Source organism: Corapipo altera, unplaced genomic scaffold (assembly GCF_003945725.1).
Source record: "Corapipo altera isolate COAL_440 unplaced genomic scaffold, ASM394572v1 171, whole genome shotgun sequence".
NCBI classification, from domain to species: Eukaryota; Metazoa; Chordata; class Aves; order Passeriformes; family Pipridae; genus Corapipo; species Corapipo altera.
Window position 1 is genome coordinate 1,363,118 of NW_020884972.1, and position 10,809 is coordinate 1,373,926.

At 43.1% G+C, this 10,809-nt stretch overlaps 1 long non-coding RNA gene across 2 annotated transcripts; it reads left to right on the forward strand.

The window, feature by feature from the left end:
* Nucleotides 1-2,452: 2,452 nt before the first annotated feature.
* On the forward strand, nucleotides 2,453-7,526 carry LOC113957590. Of its 2 annotated transcripts, XR_003531226.1 has the most exons (3): nucleotides 2,453-2,706; nucleotides 6,190-6,374; nucleotides 7,259-7,526. It is a non-coding gene; the product is annotated as an uncharacterized LOC113957590 (long non-coding RNA). The 2 variants fall into 2 exon arrangements; XR_003531225.1 differs by lacking the exon at nucleotides 7,259-7,526 and having other exon boundaries at nucleotides 6,190-6,436.
* The last annotated feature ends 3,283 nt before the right edge of the window (nucleotides 7,527-10,809 follow it).

Consider the following 10,809-nt stretch of genomic DNA (forward strand, 5'->3'; position numbering starts at 1 on the left):
AGCTCATCTGCAACTAATCCTTCCCTGATTCGTCCCCTGATTGTGTCCTTGGTGAAGTCTCTCCTCTTGTGCCCACCTGTCCTTCCAGCAACAGCCAAAATGTTGGGACCTTCCAGATTCCTCCACCCACAGTGAGATAACAGGGGAAAGTTAAACTAAAGTTATCTTTGACTGCAAGTCATGAACCCTGACCAAGAAAATCTGAGCCCAAGGCCCTGTGTGGGGAAGGAGGGGCACAAACTGCTCTGCCCCTGCTTCTCACAAGCTTCTTCCCCCCCTCCCAAGCTGCAAAAGCTGCTTTATTGCTGGACTTATCCTGGTAATATTATAATAAACATGGAAAGCAATATCTGACTCAGCAATCTGAATCCATTCTATTCAGTTAATCTGAATAAAATATTGCAGGTTCGGGCACAGAAAGGTAATAATTCACAAAGGTTTAATGCATTCCTTACCAAGCTATAAAGATGCTTTTTCTTTATTTTTTTTTTAAATAAATAACAGCTCCCAAGGACTGACCTCTCAGTCATTTTTTGCCCAGCTAACTCTGAAATAACTCTTTGATATCTACTGAAAATGAGAGCTATTAAACCTGGTAAGAGAGGAGCTCCTTCCAGCTCTGGCTCCAGCAGCTTTCCCCAGCCTGGCTGTAGCAGCAAGTAAAAACCCAGGTAATTAGGAGAATATGAGAATAGGGCACAAAGAAATGTACTTTTTCTGCTACAGATTTGGGATTTCAGCTAATTACTGTCCCAGGGGCTCCTGAGCCACAGGAGGCCCCTCAGCTGCTCCTGGAATAACCACTCTGGGGCTGGTTTTGAAGGTGCTGCTGGAGCAGCTCTCCCTGAGCTCTGAGCCTGGACAGCCCCAAGGTTTGAGGCATCTCAGAGCCCCAGGAATGGAAAACCCCCAAACTCCAGAGTTCCTGTGATCTCAGTTCATTATTTTCCCATCAGATCCATCACTTTTGCCCCTCTCCTTCATTTGCCACTGGCATTCAAGGTCTCTTTGCTATTAATGCCACACAAGGCAAGTGATCCTTCCATTTTAATACTATAAACACTTCTCATCTTTGTTTTTCATGATTTTTCCCACTTCTAGATATTTCCTGTCCTGATCCCTCCCATCCTACCATATAGAAGTTAATCTACCTTAAACTGCACAGCATTGTCAAAAAAGAGAAATCCTGCCTCTCACTGTCACATTAAAGAGCTCCTTGTTTCTCAGATTTATCTGTGGTATTATAACCCTCTTTGTTTTAATTAGTACTAATTAAATAATTTATGCAATTGCATGACAACAATAGCTCTTCTGGATTTTTTTTTTTTCCTGTTTAAGAGTTCTTCAGATAACTCATGTCAGCTGTGCACTGCTTTTAAAGACCTGTATCAATGGAAAGCATCAATCCCCAAAGAAAATTCCCTTCCCTTCCAGACTGTTTGCCACTAGGGACTAAGTCAAATTGTCCATTCATCACAGTTGTTAATCTGAGGCTCAGCTCCCACCTCTCAAACTCCTGCCTGGAGGGATTTTTTGTGTGGGTGTCATTCAGATAATCCCACAGCTGATTCATTACAGGATTCTAAAGCAAAGGATCAAAACGATCCCTTTTGATTCTGTGACATATGAACACACAGAACAAAGATATCCTTAAAATTCAACGATGTGCATAGGACAGACTCAGGGTCAGAGCCACAAAGACCATTCCATGGCACAAATATTAGTTTGTATTTCAGTTTTGGGGGTCAGGAGTCCTCAGGGCAGCTCCTCAGGCTGCCACAGCATGGAATAAACTGCATGATCCTTCTTTTACCTAAGTTTACCTTGGTGGGGAGAAGCTTTTCCAGGCAGAAGACACGTGTGGCCTTGGTACATCTCCCAAACACCACAGGCAGGATGAGATCCAGGCTCCTCTCACCTGAAGCTTAGATTTGATCAAAACTTGAGTGCTAAGCAATAATTCCACCTCAAACATTCCCACAGAGGTTTAGCTCGTGTTTCTGCAGGGCTTGAGCACAGACAGTGCCCAACTGTGTCCCTCATCCCACTAATTTACAAACCACTGGGGGTTCACAACACTTCAGCTGATTCCTGCCAGCCCCTTCCCCCTTGGAGAAGGTTCATTATCCCCAGCAGGTGACCACTGGTGGCTGGTGGGGATGAAAAGGAGGCAGCAGTTCTGTAAGTGCCAGGGAACTGCCAGCCTGCCTTTGCCATGGATGGTCCTGAGGAAGCTTTGTCTTCTCCAGTGACTCTGCCACATGTAAGGTCTCACCTTCTGAAGCTCATGTGAGTCCATATGGAAAAAGAGGGCACAGCAAACTTGGATTGTTATTTATGGACTGAAAATCCCTGCAGGGAATGGCACAGGACATGCCTGTGGGGACAGGGAGAAGGTCCATTGCTGACTGGGACAGCAAATTCCCAGCTGTGTTCTGTTCCCAAGGGCTTTTCCTGCTCCTCTCTGCTCATCCAGCTGATGCCAGCACTGGACACACTTGATCCAGATGCACAAAATCCCTTCTCCCAGAGGTCCAAAGGCTCCTGGTGCCTCCCTTTCCTTGCTGATCCATTTTCACAGGATATTCCCCGTGCAGCCTGTCCTGTGCATAACCCCTCCCAGTACCCCTGAGCAGCACCTCTGAAGAGGAACCACTCTCCAAAACAATCCTTCCCTGCAAGGAAAACCATTCCCCCAACTTCAAGGTAAAATTCCTCACTCAGACCCGAAGATGAGGCAGCTCCAAGTGAATATAGCAGGGCTAGGGGCAGCCTTATAAAGTCCTCATTTAAATCCATTACCAAAACAAGGCAGAGTAGGAACTTTTCTGCTTTGCACAAACCTGAAATATCAAGGAGTAAATGCAGTGAAAGTCTCTTCTCTCTCCCCAGTGAGGTATCCCAGTGGCATCAGCCACTTAAGATGTTTTCTTACATGAAAAAAAACCCTCTGCAGCTTTGTATCCTTCCTTGTGTACTCAGCTTTGTGTGCCCCAGAAAATCATCCCAAATTTGCATCTGCCCAGATCAGAGCTCTAAAAGCCCATCTCATTAAACAATGTGAAAGGCACTGTTCCATTTTCAGCACCAAAGAGATGCAGGAAGGGATGCTGAGGAGAACCAGGAGCCCTGACAACAAGAAGTCTTGAAATCATTGATAGTGATTAATTTAGAGGGAAAATGACCGAAGTGAGACACAATAATCACCTTTAAATATGAAAAAGATTTCTGCAAGAACAAGAATTTATTCTCTGTGTCCATTGTGGAGTAGCACAAGTAGCAGCAGGCTTAGAGTGAAGTAGTGGAGATGTAAATTAGGCACTGGGGAAAAAAGCTTTTAAGCTTTGAAACTGGGAAAAAAGCTTCAAAGCTCTGCTGGCACTGAAATGGCCCCAGAATGAAACACTGGGAAGACACTGAGCACATACACACATGAAAAGTGTGAGGAACAGCACATGAAAAGTGTGAGGAACAGCACAGGAACACCACTCACCTCAGGGCAAGGGAGTGGGCTGAAGGATTTCCCACATGCCACCAGTTGTTCTCCAGGATTTTGCAGTTTCCCTCCAGATGGACACCAGTGGTTGGTCTCCTTTGGGAATTCTCTTTGAAGTGATGGAGATGTGTGCCCAAGGCAAGCAGGGAAGGCTGGACCAGCACTATCTGTTCCACAGCTCAAAGGAAGGTTTTGTTGAGGGAGGACTTTGGTTCCTCCTGCTCTTGGCAGCCTGTCTCAGCTCCAGGAATAACTCCAAGAACTCTGGAAGTGCCCCCTGAGCTCCCCCTCCCTGGGTGGGTGATGGTGCTGCTGAAGAGATGTGACACACTGAAACAGTGACAATCAAATGGCAACAGAAGAAAGTTTGGGAGGCCTCTGCTCTCTCCTCATTCCCCAAATATCGTGCCAGAATGGGTCACTGAAGTGCTGACATTTGCACTTGCTGGAACACGGGCTGCTCCTGCTGCTTTGGGAAGTGCTGAAGACCTGCATGTATTGATACATCTAATTTTAGCCTTAAAACCTCCAGATACATCAGAATTTATTCCAGCTCTCTGGGCACAATATTTCACACACTGTCTTCCCTTTGACTGTGAGGAACTTCCCTTCTTTGCAGTGACATTGCACATGTTACTAACTAACAGTGCCAAAAACTCGAGTTAATTCCCCAAAACAGATTATTAAGAGGGCGAAGTGTTCACAAGGGTGTCAAGTATAAATTCTCTTTTATAACAGAACTAAACAAATATGATTCCAGAAAGCACAAAAAGGTGCAATAACCTTCCTGAGGTTCTGCATTGGGGGGTTTATATGCAAGACCATCCACCAGCTTCCTTTGAGCTGGGGTTTACAAGGCAGGCACGGGAGAATTACATTTTTATTGATTTAACTCTTCACCACGAGCAGGCAGATTGGACAGCAGCAATGACTAAGATTTGTGACACCACCTGAAAGAGCCATGTGCAGAAAAAAGAGAGTATTTAATGCATAAACAGAGGAGTAACAAGGAGAATGTTGTCCCCCATGCCAGGGTCAGATCCCTGCTCCAAGCAGGAATTCTCCAGCACTGCCAGGAGATGCTCCTTTTGACACTTCAAAATCTCTGTGTGCTTTACCATCTATAAAATACACACTCTGGAGGCAGAGAAAACAAGAGGAACTAAAGAAAACAAATAAGAGGAACTAAGGAAAACAAATAGGAGGAACAAAAGAAAACAAATCCAAGGAAGTAAATCATTGCTCCATTATTTAGGAGGTGCCATGGCCGGGATCTGCAGGAGGAGGAAATAGTTCAGAATAACCAACTCTGTAATGTTCTTCCTCCAGCCCAATTCTCCCCTGACATCATAAAACACAGCCCAGGAGCATTCCCTGGCAGAATTAAATAAACATTGGGGGAGGGCTGGATGTGTCAGGATGCAGAAGCCTGGAAAATGCAGGGCTCTCCTGAGACAGGGCTGAGCTCACAATCTATTTAGGACTTTCTTTTGAACCTCAGCGAGTTTTATCTGATGAACATAATGATATTAAACTGTTTTTCATTACCCATTAAAAAATGAACAAAAAGGATAAAGCTGCTAGAGACTCAGGCTGTTTGAAAGGAATCAATAGGCTGAATCCCTGCTCATAAAATAAAGCACTTTCTTTAAACTAAAAGGAATTATTTGGACATGAGAAACTGGTCTGGCAAAAAGTAACTTTGGAGAAAAAATATCCTAGGAAGGTTTAAGAAAGGAATTTAAAATGTACTCATGTAAATAAGTATATAATATATAAATATGTTAAATATATATAAATATATTAAATATATATAAATATATTAAATATAAAAAATATATTAAATAAATATATATTATATACATTATAAATGTATATGTACATTTGTGTGGATGCACATAGACACAAGAAAAAACCCAAATTCACCAGCCTGGAGGGGGTTTTGAGTCAAACACAAGTTTTAGGTACAGCTCAGGGAAATTGGAGAGAGTTGAAACAGGGCACGAGAGGAGACAGGAAGTTTGAGGCACAAGGCAAACCAAAAAACTGTTCTGCACCTGAAAACCTAAAAAAAACCACGTTTAACATTTCAGAAATCCCTGTTCATTTTGGTGGGAGACACACAGATCCATGCAATATCTCCATCAGGAACCAGGACCCAAGAGCAGAGTTAATTGGGAATTTTCCAGTCAATTTTTTTTTTTTTGTCAGAAAAATACTGATTTGTTCGGAGCTGCCACTTTTCCCAGGAATTCCTCCATTTCAAGGAACACTTGTTAAGGAAGGTTTAGTCACACCTGACAATTTCTGGTCACAATGTGAGAGAGAATGTTTGTAACAACAGCTGCTTCCCAGAAAAGCTGTGGATTCCCCATCCCTGGGAGTGTCCCAGGCCAGGCTGGAGCACCCTGGGCTGGTGGGAGGTGTCCCTGCCCATGGCAGGGGGTGGCACTGGGAGGGTTTAAGGTCCCTCCCAACCCAACCCATCCTGAGATTCTGTGACCCTTTTCAGACACTTGCTCTAAAAAGAAAACAGGCTCAAAATTTTGCTCAACACGTTTATTTTATACATTATTTACCCAAATTTGGGTTTCAAGGAGTAGTTGGATATCCTGGGAACCTGCTGGCAAAGCCCCACCTGGCTGGGAGGATCCAGCTCTCCTGAAGTCGCTGTTTCTCTTTGCTTCCTGCAGGACTTGAAAAATTCATTTAATTTTGGTTCAGCATGTTTGACCGAAGAAAGTCAGCAATTATTTCTCCTCGGTGATCAGAGGTGTCATCTCCACTCAGACATGGGCCACACCAGGTTCTGGAGAATGGGGACAGGCCAAGAGGCAATTAAGGAACAAAATGAAACCATGACAAACCTTTGTGGCTGGTAAATGGGTTCCTGTTCTATCTATCACTTCCAAACTATTTAAACCCACTCTTTGAAACACACCCTATTGTACACTGAATAATTAATATCATTCCTTTAATAAAGAATTTGTACATGTTAATTTGAGATATTCAAATCTAAAGCATCTTAAAATAGAGAGGCTTAATCCTCCGCTGGTGTAAATGAGGCTGATTCCTTTCAAGCCAACGAAGTTAAGCCAATTTACAGCAGCTCAGGATCAATCCTGGACGCCCCCAAGGCTTAATTAACTCTGTGTACCTTTTCTATCACATAATGCTCTCAGATGAATTCATGTTTAAGCTGTTATCACCTGTGAGATGTGCAGCGTGGATTACTCAGAGCTGCAGGAACAGGAGATTATTCTATTTATATTCTTGGCATGGCCTCCCTGACACAGGATGAGCTTCCCTTGTGAGGAGCAGCAACAATTATTGTATTTATGCATAAATAAGCAAGAAAAAAGCCCCATGTTATTGAGGAGCAAGGCTGCCCACAGGTAGAGCTGGTGTAAAGAATTCCATCCTCGAGCTTGCAAACACAGCTCAAAAATGGAAAGGAAAAAAGAACCTTCACCCAAAAAGTCTTTACTATTGGAAACATCTAATACTGCAGCTGGAGGATGGGGGCAAAAGCAACAGTAAATGTAATTATATTGCAATTTTTATCCAGGATTAGGGGGTGGGGTGGGGGGAGATAATTATCAATACAGCTCATTGAAAATATCACCAAGGCCTTTCTCCAGAACCTGGGGGTCCCCACAGTGTCACCACTGCCTGGTTACGGCTCTGGAAGGAGCTCTGGAACATCTGTACTATTTTGAAAGGTTTTTAATCTTTATTGCTCCCATCTTTGGTCTATTCCAGGATACTGTCTCCTAACAAAGTCCAAAACACCGTGGCGTTGTGGGCTTGGCACATTAAATTTTCATGTGCAGCTACTGGAGACAGATTTATAAACTAATTAAGTCTAACAATCTCTGAAGCACTGCTTGTGTGTGAAGAGGCTCAGATCAACTGAGTTGTTCCAAAGGATAAAACCCCAAACTTATCCAACAGGAACATTCGAGAACCAGCCCAAAATTATTCCATGTCTGTTGTAAATCGACCCAAGTGCAAACACCTCGTGCAAAATTATTCCCAAGTCATTAAATTCCTTGATTTTGGGGGAAAAAAAGAAACCTTGGAAGCATTCTTTCCCCTCCTCTATTCCTGTCTGCACTTATCAGTTTTTCTCCTGCTTCTGATCCAACTCCAAGCAAAGTTGCTCAAGCAAGAAGTGTCACTTCCCCCTCCAGAACTGGGATATTCTGTTGGGCTGGTGTGAGCTGGGAACAAAGAGCACCTCAAGCTCCTTTTAGTCCTGTCTCTATTTGTTTTCCAGAGCAGGAACACACAGGATTCAGTTTGTTGTTGCCTGTTTGCTCCTGTCTCACATGGAAAAGAGATCCCAGTGAGAGAGATTTTTGCCTCCACCCACGTGGAGAAGGAATTTCCCAGAGAGCCCCAGGTGACTTAGGGAGTTATTCTCCCCAGGATACTCTTTGTTTTAATATGTGGGCAAACACAGAAGGTGTTAGATGCAAACACCTCCCCATGTTAATAAATTACTCGATTTTGGTAAAAAAAAGAAAGCTTGGAAACATTTTTCCCCTCCTCTATTCCTGTCTGCACTCACCAGCCCTTCTAACCCAACCCCAACCAAGTTGCCCAAGCAAGGAGTGCCCCCTCCAGAACTGGGATATTTTGTAGACTGGTGAGAGTTGGGTACAACTGGTTTTAGTCCTGTCTATATTTTTTTTCCCAGAGCAGGAACACACTGGATTCAGTTTGTTGTTGCCTGTTTACTCCTCATGTCTCACATGTATTTTCTGCCCTCTTAGTCACTTCAATTTGCTTGTTCCTCACAAAAATTCCATAGCAACCTGTATTTAAGAAACTCTTTCTCCTCCTGCAGTTTTATTGTAAACAGCCATTAAAACAAAAGTTTCAAACCACAATTAGCTGATGAGCAAACATCTCAGACTAAGCTTTTCCAGTTGTTTTTCCCACCACAATGGACTATCAAAACCAGTCTTTTATGATTCCCTATTGCAGATTTTGATTGTTTATGAGCAATTTTCAAATGGGAGAAGATGCTTTCTCTGGAGAATTTAATTCTGACTGTTATTGCCCATGGATTCTAGAAACTTCTGAGCCTCCCACATTGAAAATGGGTTAAATTCTTCCCAAAGCTTCACTGGAAGCCCTCACTGGACCCTTGGGATGTGTACAACATTACCATTATTTAGATTTGTAATGATTTGATCAAAATCCTCTCTTTCTGCACCCAATTCCTGCCAATCTGAACACACAGATGTAGATTTGCAGGGCTGCAAGAAGCCCTGTTATAAATATGGGCTGTCCTGGCAATTGTCTCTGAGTTCAAACAGCTCAAGGAATATCTCCCCTGCAGAAAAAAATGTAAAAAATCACTTCTAGAATCCAATTGAGCTGTAACACCCCAGGAAAGGGCTGTAACACCCCAGTTAAGGGCTGTCTGAGAGAGTTTCACTGGTAATAAAGCTGGAATTATACTGTACCAACCCAACTGGAAAAGGAACCAGCTCACACGTGTGAACCTTTGCCAGACTTGACCCAGTAAAATATTGATAAGTACAGGCCCAATGGAATAAATCCACTTCTACCCTGCTCCTGCTGACAAAGGGGAAGATTTAGCTAAGCAAGAGCTTGACTCAGAGCTGCTCTGCTGGGCCTGGCTCACTTAGAACACATCAAAACCCAGCCTAAGACCTGCCCTGAGATTGATGGGCTTCTATTACTGCTCCAGACTCAGTCATATATAACCCATTGTTTGGGCAATAACTTTGATGTTTTCTTACTTCCCAGGACTGTGCAGTGAGGAGTTTGATATATGGAGCGTTTAATGCACATCTACATGAAATACAAGTAATTCATTTTCATTAAGGGAAGATATGTGTAAATAACTGCAGGACACATTCTGACATCTTTATTATTTGAAATCAATCACTCCAAAACTCCTCCCCCTGTTGTGAGTAGGATCCTTCACCATGGCAAGGGCTTTCTTTTCTTTTTTCCCTTCTTTTTCTCTTTTCTTGTCTCTGTTTTTCCCTCGCTTTTTTTTCCTCATGGTATTGAGTATTTATTGGTATTTATTTGGTATTTATTTCCATAGGATTTGCATGGGATTTGAGGGGACAGGTCTCTCTCTTGAGAGGCTCTGAGGAACTGCCTCACCCACCCCATTATATTTATTTATGAAGTTCCCTTGAAACTGGTTTTATTTTGCCTGTGACAGTTTCAGATCCTGTTTCCCTGTGCATGTTGAGGTTTCTTTAGTGTTTTACACTTCTCACCCAATTCAAACCTGTTCACTGAACACCAAAGGTGACACTTTCCCCTGCATTTAGCAGGGAGGGACAGAGTGACAACTACACAGAAAAAGCCTTGCCCAGCTCACAGCAATTTTTATATATTTGGGCTGAAAAGCATCTGATGGATTTTTCTTTCCCCAAAAAAATTCTTCCCTTTGCTTTTATTTTGGCATCAACAGCATCTCCTGGCACACTGTTTGTTTTGAACCACCCACTCAGCAGTTCCCTCAGACAACCTGTAGGACATGAGAGACTGGGAAGAGCCTTTCTCTGTTTTAATTTCATACCAGGTGCCCCCTCAAATTATTCTCTTTGAGAGGCTGAAGACTCTTCACTGGTTTATTTCCAGAGCTTTGGTAAATCAGGACAAAGGCAGAAGCTTACCTATTAGAAATCTGACTAATTCAATTGAAATTAGACTTAAGACTGGCTTAAGCTCCAAATTAAGTCTCTGCAAAGCTGCAATTGTCAATATTGGTCCAGCCCACAGAACCAGCCCCGTTTCTGTGATCATTGCTCCCTGCTGGGTAATTCTCACTTTATTTCAGTTTATATCAGCTGCTCCAGCCTGTCTCTCTTCTGACAAATCCTCTGGGGGAGCAGCTGAGCCTGCCCCAGGAACTGGAGGTGATGGGATTGTGCTCATGGCCTCGCTCCGGGAGCTGCAGCACTGGGGGCACAGAGAATCATAGAATCATAGAATCATAGAATCATAGAATCATTGAATCATAGAATCATAGAATCATGGAATCATGGAATCAGAGAATCATAGAATCACTGAATCATAGAATCATAGAATCATGGAATCATGGAATCATGGAATCATAGAATCATTGAATCATAGAATCATAGAATCAGAGAATCATTGAATCATAGAATCATAGAATCAGAGAATCATAGAATCATTGAATCATAGAATCAGAGAATCATAGAATCACAGAACCAGCTGGGTTGGAAGGGACCTCTGAGATCATCCAGTCCAACCCTTGATCCAACCCCGCCGTGGTTCCCAGCCCATGGCAC